A 20959-nucleotide genomic window follows, 5' to 3' on the forward strand; every position below is an offset into this window, starting at 1 on the left:
GCTGATATCATGTCATGGTGTTTGTAATCAGTTATCTGATTTAACATTTGAGATGGCAATCAATTACTTTCATTTGGGTTTTATATTATTAATCACTACCATGGATCCTTCTGTCCTTCTGTGTCTCTGTGATACAAAACAAATGTGGTGAAATTCCATCCCTTAATTTAAACCATTTATGCAAATCCTATCCCTTCATCAAGCCACTTTGAAGATGGGATGATGTTTCAGATATTTTTTTCAAATCTTTCTTAGTAAAGTACATGTGAGATCAGCCCTGTACAAGCATAGTGAGAGACTATGAATCTAATAATCATGAATCATGCAGGATAAATCTCTGTGCATAGTTTTGAGACCTAATTCCTCTTCTTCTAGATATGGGGGGTGGTCTGGCTTTGATAACTATTGTCTTCTTGGTATCAGGATTTGTTTAGCTTCTCGGGCCTTCTCTTTTCTACTGACAAAACCCTCCTGGACCTGTTTGCTTATTTGAAGAGAATGATCCTAGCAGGAAAGGGGGCCCGTGTTTTGGTGCAAGGCACAAGTGGCTCTATAGTCTATCTAAAATTTCCAGACTATCTATTTCCATTTAAAGGCAGTGTAAATGTAGGAGTCATAAGAATTTCAAATTAAGATAACTTCAAAAATATCTAGAACCACTAGACCTCTAGCACATTTCAAAATCATTTCCTTCTGTTAAGTTTATGTAATATGAAAATGAGTTGAAGAACCCAGTGTTCAGAGCTGAGAGAAAAATTAAAATCATGTTTTATTATCAACAACTGATTACCAACCAATACTTTTTTTCTTCCTAAATTATTTCTGGGGCTTGAAAAAAATGTGTATATAAAAGATAAGTGTGTTGGTTAGTTTTTATTGTTACCTTAAAAGAACCTAGAGTCAGCTGGGAAGAGAGTGCCCTTAAATAAAATGTTTTATTTCCTGTAAATGGGTTTTTTCAGCTACATTACATTTTATGGGAATAAAGGAAAGATATATAACTAGTGTCCATAATGTGTGATACCTTGGGGTTTACTGACAAATGAAGAAAAAATACATAAATGATATCAATAGGCATAAAAAACAAATGAATATCAAGACTTTGTTAGTTTTCAGCACCATTTCCTTCTTCCTATGTAATTCACATTGCATTTATAAAATTAGAAACAATTATTTTAAAAGAATTGTTCAAACTAGACCAGGCGCAATGTCTTACAAGAGGATGAGGAGATTGAAAATGAGCGTGTAGGAACTGACACTGCAGCTCTGTGGGTAGAAATGCATGCACCCCATCAGAATAACCTGTGGCCAGTGCCAGAACCCATCATGGATGAGGAGACACTTATTAGAGTTGATTTCTGACCTTCAAACACTTGCTGCAGCTTTGGCATTTGGGTACCTGTTTCTCTCTCTCTCTCTCTCTCTCTCTCTCTCTCTCTCTCTCTCTCTCTTTCTCTCTCTGTTTCTCTCTCTCTCTGTGTCTGTCTCCCAGCATGTGTGTGTCAGTCTCTCAGACACACACAAATAAACAATAATAAAAATGATTATTATAATCAAAATAATAAGTAAAAATAATAAATTTTAAATTTTCATTATATATGACATATTACATATATTCTATATGTAATTGAAAAGTATTTAGGCTTTAAAAAAAGAAAACAATACAAGTGAAGACATTAGGACATTGTGTTAAGTGTAATAAGTTAGTCACCGAATGGCTAATATCCTATTGTATTTATGTACGGTATCTATAATAATTATTCTCATGAAAACATAGATAGATTTGTGGCCATAAGGGGAAAGGGGAAAAGAAAAGCATGACTTGCTAAAAAATGAATATTATTGATATATCAAAATACTATGTTTGCATGGGGTATGTAACTCAGCATGCACCTGTGAGTAGGCCAGAGTTCAAACTTAGCCATCATTACTCAGTAGGCTTCTCTCTTGCTTCTTGATACAGTGTCTCTCCTTGAACCTAGAGCTCTCCACTTAAGAGTAGTTAGCACCAGATGTGTCTACCTCCACTTCTCCAATTGAGGTTATAAACTTACTCTACCACACCAGACATTAGACTTAGGTCTGGGAGACTGACTCAATGACATGCTTAAATATGCAAGAACTTTATCCACTGAGCTTGTCCCTACTCCTCCCTGTCAAAATTTTAGTATCTGTGAGTATTGAATAATGATATTATGAAGTTTATTGGAATTATCAAGATTGGACTAAATGCATTAATTTAGTCTAACATGATGGTTTGTTTCTGTCCTTTAGTTTTCCCCCATTCTTTCAAATTATTGTTTGGTTCTATTTTTCCTCTTCATACTACTGTGAAATTGGATAAACAGATTTACCTGAAGGGATTCTGTTCTTACAAAAAAATTTCAAAAATGCCATGTTTCCTATTGTCTCTGGCTTGGCTTAATTTCTTTTCTCTCTTTCTATTGCTAATTCATGGACATAATTTAAAATATTTCACCTCCAAGTGCATTGATTGGGAACTTATTAAATTTTGGAAAACAAAATGTAATTCTCACAAGGCTCAATTAGAATCGTTATTCTTGTGATGAAGTTTCTCTGTGTTACTTTCTTTTGGAATGCTTCAAGTGTCTCGTTGATCATTTCTCTTTACCAACACTTATGCTCTGACCGTGTTAAAGATGGAACAGAGAATGGGGAGGGAGCTTAGTTATTCATCTAAGACCACTGATTATTAGGTTGTTAAAATGACAGTAATGGTTTCTATGTGATGATAACCTGAGTTTGGCTGCAAAGCCCTTTTTGCTGTGACTTTTGAATGACAATTACTATCTTAAATCCCCTACATCTTAGTGTATCTGTAGGAAAGGAAATCAGCATTTTGTCATCTGCTGTGACAAAATGCTTGCGATAAACAACTTAAAATGGGAATTGTCTTAGTTAGGGTTTTCATTGCTATGAAGAAACACCATCTAAGGCAACACTTTCCAAAGCAAACATTTCACTGGGGCTGGCTTATAGTCTCAGAGGGTTAGTCCATTATCATTACAGCAGGAAGCATGGCAGCATGTAGGTAGACATAGTGTTGAAGAGAAGACTGAGAGTTCTACATCTTGTTTCAAAGGCAGCCAGGAGAAGACTATCTTCCAGGCAACTAGATAGAGAGGCTCAAATCTCATCACTACAATGGTACACTTTCTCCAACAAGTTCACACCTACTCTAACAAGGCCACACCTCCTCATAGTGTCTGCGCTAAGCATATTCAAACACACGAGTCTATGGGGACCAAACCTTTTCAAAGCACTATAATGACCAATTTATTTTCAAACTTTCAGTCCAGGGTTGTTCCTGCCATGGTAAAACATGTGAGGCTCATCTTGAAGCAAGACATCAAATAGGTGGAAGCATGTGGCAGAGGACATGTACCACGGGGCTGCAGGCAAGCAGAGGGGAGGGTGCTCATGTTGATGACAAATTCATCCGTCAAACCCATTAAATGGTAATTGTAAGTAGATTTACTCTATTGATGAGGTCAGAGTGTTTGTAATTCAATCACTCTCACTAGTATGCTGGAGACTGAGCCTTGGGTACAAAAACTTGTAAAGAACGGTGAAAATCCCCATTAGCCGTTTGTCTGCCAGTATAATGATTTCAAATCGAACAAGGCATTTAAGGGCAAGTAGATGTGAGTGAAAATTCAGCTACACATCAACTATCTGGTTGGTCTGCACCAACTGTTTAAACTTTCAGCTACTGGGTCTTCATTTATTAAAGCATCCAACACTTCTCATGCTGGTATACCTGTGAAATGTTCCATATAAAATACCTAACAAAGTAATTGAGGTTATAATTGTTTATCTAACCCATAATATGAATGTAAATTAATATGGATATTGGAGTTGTAAGTTAATCTGGAAATAGGAAAAAGTGTGAAATATGAAGAAAATTACTCTTACCTTTCTGACTCTTGCTAGGCTAAGTTACCAACAGTTTTGTAATCAGTGTGAGTACAAGAGGCCTAAAACTACAGGGAACATGTAGCACTATTTGTGCTGGTAGCACTGAGGACTTTACAGTGTTTATGAAAGGAAAGGCAACATGTAAAGGTGTGGCAGTCTTAAACACTACAGTTTCCAACAGGGATTTGCCAGAAACCACAGTTAAAGCTAAAGTTCTTGGCACCAGAGATCCCTTGACATTTCCTATAGAATGGTTCATGAAGGAGTCACAGATTCTGTTCCATGTTCTATAACATCTACAACTCCATACCCAAACTGAAGTAAAACTGGACCTCTTACAGCCGCTACATGAAATACAGTCCTTGCCAGTATGGAAGATAGAACAGAACAGTTGGGAATAATTCTTGGTTTGGAGTGGATCTCAGATAATGGACCACTAAAGTGAGGAGGGCGTGTGAGCAGGAGCTTATAACACAGCTTGCTCACATCCTCACGGATCAGTTCATGCTGGCACTAGGAACAGATATAATCTTCAAGGCTTATCTCCAATGACCTACTTCTGGTAGTTTAGGCATGGGTCCCAAAGGTTCAACAATCAGGGAAAAAAACTACTGTTCCAACACATCAGTGTGTGCAGAAGATTTCAGAGTCAAATCATGACAGTTGGCAAGTACCTAGAGTGCAGTAGAGCAGGCTTTATTTGGCCTCGTACATTTCCCCAGTTGTGCATGCATATATCAGAGTAGAAGAAATTGTAGGTACAATGATGTTTAGAATGAAAGCCAAGGAGGGCTGGCTCTTCCTGAAATAAATGCATCATGTAATCCAACACAGAGAAGGTTGTTCATAAAAGGTACTGCAAACCATGTATCTATGGCATTCCTATATGAATAAAGAGACCAATTATTTACTCCTAAGAACTTTCAGGTTAAGGACATTGTTTCAAAAGGTAATAAAGGCCACATGTCCCTAACACTTGCATAAAATTCTATGAAACATCATGAGTTTACTGATTTTTATCTATCAATACCCTCTGATTCTCCCACAAGCTTTGACTATCTGAAGCCAGTGACCAATAAAGGGGTTTAGGGATGGCAGGAAACTCACTCTATTTTGCTATAGGAATGGGCCACAGGTAATCATTTTCTATGGAGGCTGGATGATAATGAGGTTTTTTGAGCTCAGGAAAGACACTTATTGTCCAGGGCTTTGATTATAAGATATCAATTTGGAATTTGGAGATGTAGTCTTGTATTTTTATGGTCTTTTGTTATAATCTTTAAATTACTTTATGGAAGTAGTCATCTTTTGACAGTTTTTACATGGGTGTGTGTGTGTGTGTGTGTGTGTGTGTGTGTGTGTGCCCATATGTACACATGTGCACTTGCATGCCATGTCATATAGTTGGAGGTCAGAGGAGAGCTTGAATATCATGAGGTTCCAGGGGGATCAAATGTAGTTTGTCAGACTTAGCACTAAAAGTGCCATTGCCTGCTGAATTATCTCACCAGCCCAACAGTAATTTATATATAAAACTGAAAGCGTGAAGAATGTTTAGGATTTGAAAATCATTAAAACAATTATTTTCTAATTCTACAAAATTTTCATACTGAACATTAATTATATTTTTGGACTTTTAAATTTTCTCTCATTTGTAATATGCTTTAACTATTTCATCATGACAGTGCGATTATAGTCCACAATTTTGTCACCTGTATAATTGAGATTATATAGCTTTGTGTTTTAATATGCTAAAGATTAGTTATGTAATGGTTGCTACTGGCAACCTTATACTTAACTTTTGGCAAAATGTTGTTCTTGAATTCATGGCTTAGTTAGAAAAATAATAATTAATTAAATACCCAAATATACATAAAGGGTAAAGTTGAATTTGTTATTATTAGAGAAGTGGTAATTATGCTAAAAATGCATCAAGTTAGAATATAAAGTAGCCATGAAGAAATGAATAGTTACTTGGGAATCTCAAAGGTCATTTGCAGAAAGAACAGAGGGAAGCATAGCCTATGATGATCAAACTGATGGGAACAGGCATGAATGTGCTTACCTGCTTGTTGTGTATATGAAATTCTAGAGAGATCCTGGAACTAAAGCTGAGGGAACTGATAAAGAGAGCTCAAGATGAAGCAAGAGGAAAAGACAAGGCTGGATAACACAGCCTTGGCTAATGGTCTTTATTTTATTTTATTTTATTTTTATTTTTATTTTTATTTTATTTTATTTTTATTGTAAGGAATTTTAAGTAGGTAGCTCTTGAGATCACATTGTATTAAATTTTAGTGAGATGTTTAGGAGAATAAAGACAACAATAAATGTGGGTAGAATGAGCAGGAGCTATGTCAGTAGCTCAGTAGAGATATTATCTGCACAGACTAAAATCCATTTAGAAATTTATTGATAGAATAAATAAAGAGAAAGAAATAATATGAAATTCATGATGTCAACTTTTCTGAATTTAGGGCAATAAAATTAGAAGGTGAGAGGTCTGTAAAACCCTCTTTTATCAGTGAGCACACCTTGATGCTAGGGTTCTATTCAGAGATGTGATAGCTACATGAAGTAAACTGGCTTGAGTTGGTCATCCTGCATTGTATATAGACATGTGTGTGTGTATATATATACTTATATATATATGTGTGTGTGTGTGTGTGTGTGTGTGTGTGTGTTTTAAGCATGTTAATGTATCTATACTATATACTACATGATGGATCTATATAGCTTCACCTGCTGGCTTGTTAAATGTTTAATTTTTGCTTGTTAATATAAATGTATGGTGATACATGTTTACATATACACACATACATGTGGAGTCCAGAGGTTGGTGTTAGGTATCTCTTCCACCCAATTTCCATTGCATTTTTTTTAAAGACAGGATCTCTCACTGTTTCTAGAGTTCAACAGCTCAGCTTGACAAATACTGCCACTGCCTACTGACGCCTAGGTTTCAGGTGGGAACTATGACATCTGAGGGTTGATGTGGGTCTGGGATCTGAACTCAGGTTCCTATGATTGTACAGAAACATGTTGCTTACTGAGAAGTTTCTCCGTTTCCTAGGACTTTCTTTAAGATTTATTTTTATTTTATGTATATATGTTGGTTTCTGCAAGTATACATGTGCTCAGTGCCCAGGGGCTCAGGGGAGGATCTGGATCCGCAAAACTGTAGGCATTCACCTCATGAAACGTTTACTGAACCCAGATCCTTTGGCAAAATAGTAACTGCTCTTAATCTCTAAGCCAAAATCTCCAGCCATACACTTTATTTTTATTTGGAATGCACATACAGGTGCTGTTCTACTAAAAAATGCCCTTCATTGCAATAGCTTATGAAGCATGGCTTAAAATTGTATAATGCAAGTTATTACTGAGTTTGGGAACAATTCAACAGTGGGTAAGTATATAAAACTGTGACGTCAGAAACATACCCATGCCAAAGGATAACAAAGCTTACATGCTACCACTAGCTTGATTTTGTGGTGATTTAGAATAACTGTAATTATTGAACTTTTGTCTATCACTTTCAATATTAGCAAATATTCTTGCATTTGATGCTATGTACCTAATGTGAAATAACAGATGGTCTTCAAGTAGCAGGAGGGGAGGCACTCATACTTAAAATTCTAGTACTCATGAAGGAGGCAGGAGGATTATTTTGATTTTGAGGCCAGACTGGACTACCCAATGAGTTTTGGGCCAGCCTACAATATACATTGAGACACTATAAAAACAAAAGGGAAAAAAAAGGAGTAAAAAGAAAATATACAGAAGAAAGTGGCAAAGCAAGAAGAGGTAGATAGCTGATGAAATCAAGTTCATGAAAATAAGATCAGAGTCTGTGTTTAGTACAAAGTTGCTGTGGCCTTGACTGAATTTGGGACAGCTTACTATACTCAGTCTTTACATTTGTCAAGTAAATGTCGTCATAGCTCCCAGGAAGCTTAAGAGGAGGTATGTAGATAGTATGGGACAATTTCTCAACACCAAAGAATTTTTCATGCTCTTGTAGAGGTTAGGCTCTGTGTGTGTGTGTGTGTGTGTGTGTGTGTGTGTGTGTGTGTGTGTGTGTGTTTGGTAGGGCATAGCTTGGAAAGCAGATTCCAAATTGAGATCCCAGCTCTGTTACGTTGTTATACAAATCTGTGCATGTTCCACACTTCTCTTGAGAGCCAGTGTTCCCGTTACATGGAGATGTGGTAACAGTAGGCTTATCTTACAGTGCCATTGCTTGAATTATATAAGTGCATTCCTCTTAGAATTCAGCCAAATGCAAAAGGAATACCAAAGAAACACTTACATAAATTAATTCTAAAATAGGTTAGTAATAAAAGTTATTATTATGAGGCTCATTCAGGATGTTAGGATAGTATCCAGTGAAGAAAGGGAAATGGGTGGAAATATGGAGCTTTGCTTAACTACATGGTATTTTAAAAGCTATTTTAAGTATCATTTCACTTATCTGAAATGGCATAAATGATTCCTTGAAAAAAATCAATGTAATTCATGATAACGATTTCCCTAAAAGAAAATCACGTAGGACCGTCTGGAAAATAATCCTCTGCCTATTGACCAGCCTCCAGTCTTATTCCCTTTCTCCACGAATTTTTCAGTGCCTTCTATGCAGTTTCAATGTAATTACAAACATCTGGTCCCACTGACTTCTTAATTTTACAGTTATTGCCCAAGCTGCAGACACTCTTTTTAGAAATACTGTTTGATTGTTCATTTAGTTGAAATGAAGCTGCTCTGAGTGCAATCTGTAGCTGGGATATCCTCTTATCTGGCCACCCAGAGAGATAATGTTTAGTACTTTATTCTTGGTAAATACATGTGCTTGCCTCTTTAACATGATTCTTGGAGTTACGCTTACTCTTTTCCAGCCACAAGAATGGAAAATACAAGGAGTCAACATCTTTAAAATAGAGACAGGATGCTTCATGCCCATACCATTCGCTTGCTTCCCCACATATTTTGAATTAATTATTAAATGTTTAGCTGCTGTAATTTTTCTGGGAGGAAAGCACAACTACTTTCAAGAGCATTTCTTAAAATACCTCAATGTTTTTGGAGACACTGCATAAATTAGGCATTGAACATATTGAAACCCTTGGAAATGTAAATGTTCCTAAAAATTTTGATGCCTTTGAAGAAGATTCTTACTGTATAGAATTAAAAAAAAAAAAAAAAAGCAAAGCCATCTAAGCAGAATGTGTATTCGATCTGTACCTGAAGCACCAAGGCTGGAATTCCGGGTCCTCTGTGAGTGGCTAGGTGAAATTCCAAAACCAATTCTATTCGCTAGGTCTCTAAAGCATGGCAAGCAATACCTATGAAGGTTTGCTTTGTGGATTTAAAGGAATTATATGGCTTACCCATGGCAGGACTTAGATCATACCAGACACCCAGCAACATTTCTTTATCTTTCATTTTATGTGGTGACTTTTCATCCACAAAGTAGGCTTCTTTCAAAATTTTATTGTTTCACTTACAAATAAAGTACTATTTTCTTTATAAATAATGCATGTATTTGTTGTTACTTGAGTCTGCTGAAGAAGGTGTTAAGTCTTTGAATGGGACACTAGGAAGTATGGATTTATAATAATTATAGCAAATTCCTAAACTTATTTAAGGTAAAATGTCAATTCTTTCCTTGCTTGTGTTCTCATTGCTACTTTCTTTACTTTCTGGATGAATAAGCCAAAGACATTTTATTCTTATAAATATGTATCAAATTAGAAATCCTCTTTCTATCCTAATTTTGAAAATAAAATATGCTAACATAAACACACTAATACTTAATTTAGACATCAATGGGAAAAGATCTTCAGTTTGTATAAATTGTCTAAATTATATACAATGATAATACATTTCTTGAATGATATGTCAGTTCATGCTATTATAAAATTTTAAGACAATTTAATTCATGCAATAATGGATTTGAGACAAAAGAAGACTTCTAGAAAATAATGCAGCTATGTCAAGTCCTATAGTTTTGCACAGAAGCAGACTTTGAATCCGTTATTATTTCTATTCCACAACAAACTTTCATTATCCTATATAAGATGCAGCTATTCACATGTACTCATGCTATAATAAATTTTCAACTGCGTTACTTATTGGTCTCTAGGGAACAAATAAATTTAGTTAGCATATGTGTTTACTTTTGATGAAAGTGCTTAATATTTAGAACCTTCCATATAGAAATTAAATAAAGTGTGTTCATTTATAAGTTAATACAATTTAATTTTAGTTTCTGTATCTTTTGAACAAGTAAAAGAAAGTTTGTAGAACTTGTACACTTACTTTTAGTTGTATTAGTTGAAATTCCTCTAAAAATTCTTCTACAAGAGTTGGCATACTAACAGAGAGTTTACAGACAATACTTATCTGCATGTTTCCGATAAGAATAATGAAGTAACAGCAGAAATGAAAGATGATATCAACATACAAAGAAATGAAAAGAATTTAAGAGAGGATTGAATTGGAAGGAGTCAGACAAACACAGGAACAGCTGGGGTGCTGACCACACAAAACACCTGCATTGTATCTGTGTGCCCCGGACCTTTCATTTTGTCAAGCAGGACTTTCAGCAAGATCACACTTCACTACTGAGAAAGTTCTTTGAGTTAACTCAAGGTTACAAAGACAACCGTCAGGCCACTATGAAGCTACAGTCTGTGGATGCTTTTCCCTTGAAAGTAGAAGCAAGTGGTCCTAGAAACCACCTCAGCTGTGTTAGAAGCATAACCCACCAATGACTAATCTATGTAGCTTCATGCATTGGTAAGTGGGCAATTCCTGAATCCACAGTCTCTGATGTTAATAATTTCCGTAGTCCATGAACCACGATGGCCTCATCTCCCTGAGCTAATGCGGAATACTTAGTCTATAATGCTTATTTGAACAGTGATGTTTGCCACCACTCCATCGCACTAAGCTGTACGAAGTCACTATGTCTTAATGGTTGACTGAGGCTTTCTGCAGTGGAAGAAGAATACTTGAAAATGAGTTCTTAAGTATCAGTAAAATTACTATACAACTGGTTCCTATGTTATGTTGATATTCTCCTAAAACAGTGAAAGATAGTGAAGAAATTTATTTAAAACCCGAACACTTCCAATATTTTTAATCATACTTAAATTCATATTTTAATTTTCTTAATTTTAATTTTTAGGAAGAAAGCTTTAATTCTATTTTTATTTCTAATTTTCTTTATACAAACATAAAATTATTTTTTTAATAGAATGTGAAGACTTTCGGGGATCAGGTAGCCATAGAAAACTTATTAAGCCAGAAGCCAGAAAAGGATAAATAAATTTACCCAATAACTTTTTCAGGAAAGGGAAGTCTCAGAGAAGTAGCACATGTGGCTCTTAGAGGATAAAAACTTGTGCTGCTACTTTATAAATAATGCTGTTAAGCAAGCAAGCAAACAAACAAAACAAAACACAAGGTAAAACTTTAAAATAGTATTAATATTGTAAAATGTATTTCTTACTAATAATTTTTGACATTGCTAGTGAGTTAGGGACTATTATTTTTAAAGCTCTGAAAGGATTGTGGTGGAGAAAAGTTCCAAGAATTATACAATAAATTCTCACCTCCTCTCTGAGGAGACACTGTTGGTGTGTCTAGGATGAGGTCACAGTGGTGGGACCAGTTTTGAGGCCTCAGCTCTTAAGCACATGGATTAGACATTCTGCTCCCACCGGCCACCAAGCAACACGTCTTATTTCCCTCCAACCATGAGAATGAACTCCACACACATGTTTATGTGTTCTTCCCTTCACCACTCATTTCTAACCTTAAAAATACATGTTTGTGAGCCAATGTCCATTTCAAAACTATACACTGACAAAGTATTTATATGTATGTTTAACTGAAATTTAACTTCAGGTGAAGCATTTCAATTTGGGCTGCAGAACATGCATGCATTCAACTGGGTCAGTCAAAATGGGGCAGCGTCACCAACTGTGGACTTGAGTAAGAAGGGCTTATCTAGGGAAAACAGGGAGTTGCCGTGGAGAAGGGATGCTTAGATGGTGTGTGATTAGTAAGATGGATGTCTGATTTATGTTGATGGCAGTTAATACTGGATTTGGGTGAGCCCTGGGTTCTGCTGTAATTACATTACCCAGTTGGAAAGAAAATAATGTCACTTCGTATCTGCACATGTCATTTTCTTCCTCTCAATATTCTGTGTGGAAAAAAAAAAACATCAAGACTGATGGCTAACAGTGCAGGAAATGTATGCTAGAAAGAAGGAAGAGAGGACAAGGAAAAAACATGGCATTCACTGTAATTTCCAAGAGCCATTAAAGCCAATACTCTGTCATTCTGCAACAAAGCATTTCAAAGATATTAGTAGAAAAAACATTAAACATCAAAATTTTCAAATAAGAATAATGAATAATAAAAAATTTAATATGTAATTTGAAAATATAGGGACACAGTAAACTCAAAAAAAAACAATAAAAACTGATATCCAATTTCACTGCCAAAAAAGTAAAATTTTTGCTAATTAATTTCCACTATGTGTCTATATCTTTCTACTGAGCTGGGGAAGAAAGGCCTTTAGGCAAAGTGCTCCTATTTGTTCTTAAAATTGAAATAGAAGTGTTGCCATGAATACATTTGTTTGTTGTTGCTTGTTTGTTTGTTTTTTGTTTTTTGACAAGGTCTTTCTGTATAATCATCCTGGCTGTCCTGGAACTTACTATGTAGACCAGGCTGGCCTGGAACTCAGAGATCCACATGCCTCAGCCTCCTGAGTGCTGGGATCAAAGGTGTGTGCCAACACACCCAGACTGAATTCATTGGCAATCTTTCTTTCTTTCTTTTTCTTTTTTTTTTTTTTTTGGTTTTTCCAAGACAGGGTTTCTCTGTGTAGTCCTGGCTGTTCTGGACTCACTCTGTAGACCAGTCTGGCCTCGAACTCAGAAATCCACCTGCCTCTGCCTCCCAAGTGCTGGGATTAAAGGCGTGTGCCACCACTGCCCGGCTCATTGGCAATCTTTTATTGCTAGTGTTGTAATAAGTAGTCTTATTTTCAAATAAGTATGTCCCAACTTTATTAAACAAAAAAGCTACTTGAGGTACCCAGATCATTTCTACTTTGTTGTTACTACAAACATTATTGGCAATAAGACATTTGTTAATTATGAATTTGTCAGTACAGTATTGTAGAAAGGATGATAAAAGGCATGAAGCCAGTGAAAGCATGTGAGGTTCAAGCTCCCATGCCTGGAAAACAGTATTACTCTGGCTATCCTCAAACTTACTTTATAGGCCAGGCTGGCATCAGACTCAAACATTCACCTGCTTCTGCCTCCTAAGTGCTGGGATTCAAGGCCTGTGCCACCACCACTGGCTAATTCTTAAGTCTTAAGAGTAAATAACTTTAGTTTCATTTCAAAGTCGGGATCATTAACATTTCCCCCAAAAAGGTGTGTTTTCTTTTTTGTTCTTTTACTGGAGATATATGTTTAGTACAATGTAATGTGATTACAGTTTCTCTTCTCCCAACTTCTAGTTCCTCCCACCTCGCTTCCCAACTAGATCCATACTCCACATCCAACCCTCACCCCCACCGCCATTTCTGTCTCTCCTTAGAAAACAAACAAGCATCTAAGAAATAATAATACAAGAAAAATTTTAAAACAGCATAACACAAAGTCAAATAAGTCAGAACTGGACAAGACAGACAAATGAAAAAAAGACAAAGAAAATGCACAGGAAACATATACAAATGTTGATACCCATACCCATTCGTTCATACAAAGAAAAATCTGGTAAAAACACAGAACTGTAAGCCATAATATATTTGCAAAGGACCTGTCATGTAGAAGAAAGAGAGAGAAAAGAAAAGAAAAGGCAAGAGAGAAAGATAAGAGAAAAAAGAAAGGAAAAAGAAAGTACCCTGAAACATTATGAGAGAAAGAATCTCCAAAGACGCTGTTGAATTCCTTTTATCTTAGCAATCAACCATTGAGCATGTACCCTACACATAAAAGCTTAGTGTGGTTTCTTTCCCCAGTGAGACTCCCCTTAGAGAAAACTAATTTTACCTTTAAAAATGGTTATCAATTGAAACTAGCTTCTAAGTTAGAGACGGAACATGTATTCACTTCTCTTCTTAACTCTATACCCCATCTAGTGTAGACCCCTAGAGGCCCTGTGCATTCTGCCACAGTCTCTCTGAATTCATCTGTGTGTCACTGTGCTGTTTCCTTTTGTTCTCCACATCTATGGCCTCATACTCTCTGCCTACTCTTCCAAAGAATTCCCTGAGCCCTAAGGGGAAGAAAGAGAGACATTCCATTTAGGGCTGAGTGTTCCATATGTAAGTCTCTGTAGTGTGTGTGTGTGTGTGTGTGTGTGTGTGTGTGTGTGTGTGTGAATACATAGCATGTTTGTCTTTCTGGGTCTGGGTTACATAAGGATGATTTTATTTTTTATTTTCTTACCTTCATCCATTTACCTACAAATTCCATGATGCATTTTTGAATGGCTTAGTGATATTTTGTTGTACAATGTACCACATTTTCTTTATCCATCCATCTGTTGATGGATAGCCAGATTAGTTCAAATTTCTGGTTATTATGAAAATAGCAATGAACATTTAATCAAACAAGTGTCCTTGTGGTAGGAGTAAGTGTACTTTGGGTATTTGCCCAAAAGTGGTACAGCTGAATCTTGAAGCAGATCAATTCCCATCTCCCTGAGAAACTACCACATGATTTCCGTAGTGGATGTGCAGATTTGCACTCCCACCAGCAATGGAGGAGAGTTCCCCTTGCTCCACATCCTCATCAGCTGCCACTTGTTATATTAATCTTAGCCATTCTGACAGGTATAAGATGGAATCTCAGAGTTGTTTTGATTTGCATTTCCCTGATGGCTAAATATGTTTAACATTTCTTGAGGTGCTTCTCAGTCATTTGAGATTCCTCTATTGAGAATTATTTTTACATCTGTACCCCATTTTTAATTGAGTTATTTATTTTTTGATTTTTTTATATATTTTGGATATTATCCCTCTCTCAGATGTGTGGTTAATAAAAAACATTCTTCTCCCATCCTGTAGACTGCTCCTTTATCTGGATAATGGTGTCCTTTGACATACTGAGGCTTTTCAGTTTCATAATGTATCATTTTCAAATTGTTGATCATAGTGTCTGTGATATTGGTGTTCTGTTAAGGAAGTTGTCTCCCATGCCAAAACTCTTTCCCATTTTCTGTTCTATCATATTCTACAGATGCAGTCTTATGTTGAGGTCCTGCAACCATTTGGAATTGAGTTTTATGCAAGGTAATAGGGATCTATTTGCATTCTTCTACATGTAGACACCCAGTTTGATGAGCATTTATTGAAGATGTGGTTTTCCCATGTGTATTTATAGTCATTTTATTAAAATCAGACATTAGGGAGTCTTGCTTGAGCAGATCTCCTCAGCTGCTGCTGGAGTAGGTATGTCCTTGCTCGAGAGCATTGGCCCAGGCATCCTCTGGTTGATAGCACCAGCTCCAAAATTTGGAAATACTGGACATCTAGTTGGCTCCAATTTGTAAACCACAGGATGAGCATTCAGTGGGCATGAGAGATTGAGAACGTTCTGCCACACCGTAAACCTTGTGTAGATCACTTCCTTTTCTGTGGATTGAAGCCAAGAGCACAATGAGTACAAGAAATCCCCAGAGAAAGCTGCGTGGTGGAACCGTAAATTCTAGACAAACCCAGAAGCAAACTCAGGAAACAACTTCAACCCCTGAGATTTCCTTGGAAGCAGAACCCATAGAACTTGTGGAAACTCTTGGAGATGAAATCATGGACCTTACCTGTGAATCTTTAGAGCCTGAGGTTGTGGGGTGACTCACAATGACTCTGTTATGATTGTTGAAAAAAGAAGAAGGCCAAGGAGAAATGGGAGGAGGTTGCGCCAAGACCATGCTGACAGCTGTGTGGTGAGCAGTGATGATGAGGAACTGTCTAGGGACAAAGATGTGTACATGACTACCCATACTCCTTGAAGCACCATGGATGACAGAGCTACTGGACTCAGGACCAAGGGTACTGTCAGTTGTCCTATCTGCATGGATGGATACTCTGAGATTGTGCAGAATGGGCATCTCATTGTTTCTACAGAATGTGGCCATGTCTTCTGTAGCCAGTCCCTCTATGATTCCTTTAAGAATGCTAAAACTTGACCAACTTGTAGGAAGAAGATCAACCATAAAGGATACCACCTCATTTATATGTGAAATGTTCACCACTGCTCAGAATAGATCAATGGACAGATAGCCAGGCTCGCTTTTCTGCACCATATCTGCCTCCAGTTTCCTAAGCACAAAAAGACTTTTACAAATCAATGTCTGATGTAAAACTGGTCTTTTGTTTTCCAACTCTTTTGTTATCTCCAGAGTGATGCTTTGGAGCATGATTCAGGGATTCTCCCAGATCAGATCAACATCTCTGCCCCTCTGGGTGGTCTGAGCCCAGAGTAGGAAAAAAGGAGTCAGGCATATTGGAGTTGAGCATCGTGGCCCCAGCCTCTATAGAACTTACACTGGCCAAGAAGTTTCCCTGTTGGGAAAGTCTGTCCCAGCTCTTGTGGGTACAGAATCTTCCCAAGGCACCTGCCAGTTAGCTATTCTGCCTGCCAAACAGTGACCTGGCCAGACAGTCCAAATAGCCTAAAAATACCAGTACATAAACCAGTACATAGGCTGCCCATGAAAAGCCTAGCTGGTGGACTTTAGTTATCCTTCCCATGAGAGCAGAGGTCCCCTATGATTCTGCCTGAAACTTATCATTGATGTGCAGTGTTTTTTGCAAATCCAGAGACTCTGCAGGGCAATCCTGTTTCCTAAGAATGAGAAAGTGCAATAAAGCCGTTCTTCACCTGCTCTTCAGCATCTGGAGGATGTAGCACTGCTAGTATCCTCAGCCCAGTGTTGCCTATGGGAGCAGTGCCCATCCCACCCCATCTCTGTTCACCAACTGTTCTCAGGAACCCTACCCATGCTCCAATGTCCTCTGCCTGGCACAGCACATTCAGGATAATCGGACAAGCAAGTGTTTGAGTGTCCTCTCTTTTCTGCTAAGATGTGTCCTGTGTTGTCTAGATAGATATCAAGAGGTGGTAGCAGTAACAATGGCCTTATCAGCTGTTCACTTTTTCATGCTTTTGCCCAAGTCACTGTTGCCCATATTTCAGAGCTGTTGCCCTACTCAACCTACTACTGCCCTGGCTTTCCCACAGCCCTTGAATAGATGGATAGTTCCAAAGCTCCTCTTCTAGCCAGTTGAGCTTTGGTCCTCTGGACTTTTGACTGCTCAATAGGTTTTGGTCTGCAAAGCACAGTGCCTCTTCCTCCCAGTGGGACCATATAACAATCTCTGCTCCACTCTATATGTGTGGGAGCCTCAGGTGCTCTCAGAGATAGTTGAAGTGGTAAATTGCCCCTGGGGACACTAGGCACAGGATGGCTTGTAGAGGATAGGCCTTGAATGCCAGCCTGCCTCCACCTCCAGATTACTTCCTCAGAGGGCTTCAAGCCAAACCAAGAGGTTTTTTTGTGTGAAACATCTTTGAGGTGGGAAAGGGACCCCTGGAGCTTTGCTAGCAGTAACTGCCTTTCAGTTTACTGTTCTGAAGGAGCAGGGAGTCAGCACAGAACTCACTTTAAATGGAGCTGAAGGAGTGTCCCTCCTCTATGTGAAAAAAAAAAATAGTTTTATTCTTCATTCTGACTTTTTAACTGTTTGACTTCAGTTAGTTTGAATGAGAGTAATATGTTTTTTTACATGGACTCAGAGGGTAAGAGCATTAACTCTCATCATCGTGATGTATGGTATGTGCCCTTCCATTTGGATGTCACAGCCATTGAGCTCCCTATGGGCCTCATGGACTTGGTCTTGTTAGTTCTAACGATAGCCAGACTTCAAAGAGACAAGACAGCCATACAGCCAGTTCACTGGTACAAGTGGTGACACCCACTTAAAAATTAGTTTTCTCTTTAGAGACTGTATATGAACTTGATCATAAGAGTTCTATTACTTCATCCAAAATTAAATTGAGAAAAAGATATGTTTAGTTCTTCTAATAAGAAACTGCATTAATGTTGGGGCCCGAGCTGGCCCACGTTTGGGGGCCAAAAATGTTGCGGCCCAAGCTGGCCCACTTGGGCGTCCAAAAATGTTGTGGGCCTCTCCACTCCACACTTGGCGGCCACCGTTTCCTGGCCCAAGCTGCCGCTCCGATCTGCGGGTCAGGGTTCAGCAAGAGAGAGAGTGAGGACTAACTCGAAGAATGGAGACCAGACAGAGTGTGTTTCAATCCCGTTTATTCTTCAGTCTCTCTTCCTAGTCCAAGTCCCAAGTCTTGAGTTCCTAGTTCCTAGTTCCTAGTTGTACTCAATCTAGTTCCTAGTTGTACTCCTTTTGTTCTCTTTCGAGTGTCTAATGTCTACTCCTACTCCTAGTGTCTGAATCTCTGTTACTCCAAATTGTTCTGCAAATACTGTCCTAATTGTTCTGAACTCTCCTGTCTGCCTCTCGCCTTTTATATGTCTCACTTCTAAGCCGTGCCTGTAGGTCATGCCTTTAAGTCATGCCCTTAGGTCTTGTCTCTAAATCTGATCTCTAAGTTACACCTTTAAGTCACACACCTTTAATCTCACACACCTTTAATCTCACACACCCAAGGTATCTAAACCAAGATTATCAGAGTGTGCTCAGCTGTTGTAGGCTGTTGTAATACAAGTCTCATGTCAGGGTATATGGCTCAAGATGGTTGCAAAGCTGATAGCCGCTTTCTGCTAAAAGTCAGCTCCCAACACATTAATAGGAAAATGGTATAGAAAAGATTTTCTTTCCTTTTTCCTTAATGTATATAGTTAAACCCTTTTCTTTGTTACATTTAAACTATACTTATGGGTATCAGTCTGTTTTGGACTAGTATTAATGATAGAAATAAAACAATTTGAACCAAAAAAAATCAGACATTAATAGATGTTTGGACTTTTTTCTGGGTCTTCTATTCTGTTCTATCGATCATATCTGGTTTTGTGCCAATAGCATGCACTTTTTATAATTTAGCAGCACAATTTGAGACTGGGGGCATTATCACCTCCTGCAGGTTTATTATTGTTATTATTATTATTATTATTATTATTATTATTATTATTATTATTATTTAAGGGCATTTTAACTATCCTGGGTTTGTTATGGTTTTCTGTTTGTTTTAATATGAAACTGAAAATTGTTGTTTCAAATTCTGTGAAGAATTAGGTTGGAATTTTTATGGAGATTGCTTTTGACAGCAAGGCCATCTTTACTATATTAATCCTACTGATTCCTGAGGATGGGAGGTCTTTCCATCTTATTTCTTTGATATCCGAAAGTGTTTATTATACAAATCATTCACTTACTCATTTAGAGTTATTCCATGAGAGTTAATATTTTTGAGGCTATTTTATAAGGTGGTATTCTCTTAATTTCTTTTTCAGTCTGTTGTTTCTATATTCGATTAACGCTACTCAAATCGCCCTGGTGGAGGCGCTGGCGCAAGTTCCTGACTACCCGCCCCAATGTTCTGAATTCCTGAACAAAAGACACACACATGCAAACTTATATTTAAATATGCTTTAAATATCTCAATGACTGGGTTACTCCCAAACATCCACATTGTTAACACCTCCCCTCCAATACTCCTGAGCTATTACTAAAATCTATATTCTATTTTTGTTACCCTAGACCCAGTGGGGAGGTGGCAGAGGCCAGGGCCATTCTTCCCAGGCTCTTACTTGATTGATACACTCTCTTCTGCAGCTCTCAAGCCTGGATCTTATTCCTTTGCCCAGCAGATCTTATTCCTTTACCAGTTCTACCTCCTTCTTTTCTCTCTGTTGCCTTTCCAGCTAATCTTAAAGTCCCACCTCTGTCTCTCTGCCCAACCATAATGACAACTTTACCAATGAGAACCAGCTTGTGGCAGGAATCCTCGCCATCTTATATGTGGGATTCCTTTGCAATTTTGGGAACCCAATTAACGTAATACAAGTGTTAAACCAAATCCACAACAGTCGGTCATTTGTATATAGAAGTGTTGACTTTAGTGTATCAGTTTTGAATCCAGCCACTTTGCTGAAAGTTTTTGTCAGCTGTAGAAGTTTCCTGATGGAATTTTCAGAGTCACTTGTGTATTCAGTTATATTACCTCCAAATAGAAATACTTTGATTTCTTCTTTTTCCTAGTTATACCTCCTTGGTCTCCTTCAGTTTTCTTATGACTCTTGCTAGGTCTTTAGGCACTATTTTAAATAGAGACTGTTGATACCCTTGTCTTGTTTGTGATTTTAGTGGAAATGCTTTGAGTTTTAGGTTATTGTTGACCATTGGCTTGTAAACTACCTTTATTATGTTTATCTTGTATCTTTAGTTTCTTCAGGATTTTTGCTATGAAAAGGTGTTGAGGCATTTGTCAAATGCCATTTCTACATTTAATAGGACAATCATTCGGTTTTGCCAACTTCGGTGGAAGTGCCATAATCTGTTTAGAAGAAGTATATTCTTTTATGTTTATGTTAACTGAATTCTAAATATATGTTTATGACATCTGTAACCTCTAGCATTTCCCTGTTTCGTTTTTGTCTAGATGACCTACCCATTGATAAGAGTGGTGTATTAAGTCACTCACTATCGTTGTGTAATGGATGATATGGGATTTAAGCTGTTAATAGTGGTATTTTTTGTTTTGGGGTTTGTTGTGATTTTGTTGTTTTTTGTTTTTCTGAACTTGGTGCATTGATGTTAAGAATTGCAATGTCCTCTTGGTTAATTTTTCCTTTGATGAATATGTAGTATCCTTTCTTTTTCTCTTCTGACTAGTTTTGCTTTTTTGAAAAAAAATATTTTGTTAAATCTTAAAATGGATACACTGGCTTGCTTCTTTTTTTTTTTCTGAGACAGGGTTTCTCTATGTAGCCCTGGCTGTTCTGGCAC

The 20959-nt window shown here is 37.4% G+C and overlaps 1 protein-coding gene and 1 pseudogene across 14 annotated transcripts in view; both read left to right on the forward strand.

The window, feature by feature from the left end:
* Marchf1 (membrane associated ring-CH-type finger 1) overlaps positions 1 to 20959 on the forward strand; it is a 737296-nt gene that overhangs the window by 467209 nt on the left and 249128 nt on the right. The window lies entirely within an intron of this gene.
* On the forward strand, positions 15491 to 16215 carry LOC117721539 (E3 ubiquitin-protein ligase RNF4 pseudogene; annotated as a pseudogene).

This window comes from Arvicanthis niloticus, chromosome 16 (assembly GCF_011762505.2).
Source record: "Arvicanthis niloticus isolate mArvNil1 chromosome 16, mArvNil1.pat.X, whole genome shotgun sequence".
In the NCBI taxonomy this organism is placed as follows: domain Eukaryota; kingdom Metazoa; phylum Chordata; class Mammalia; order Rodentia; family Muridae; genus Arvicanthis; species Arvicanthis niloticus.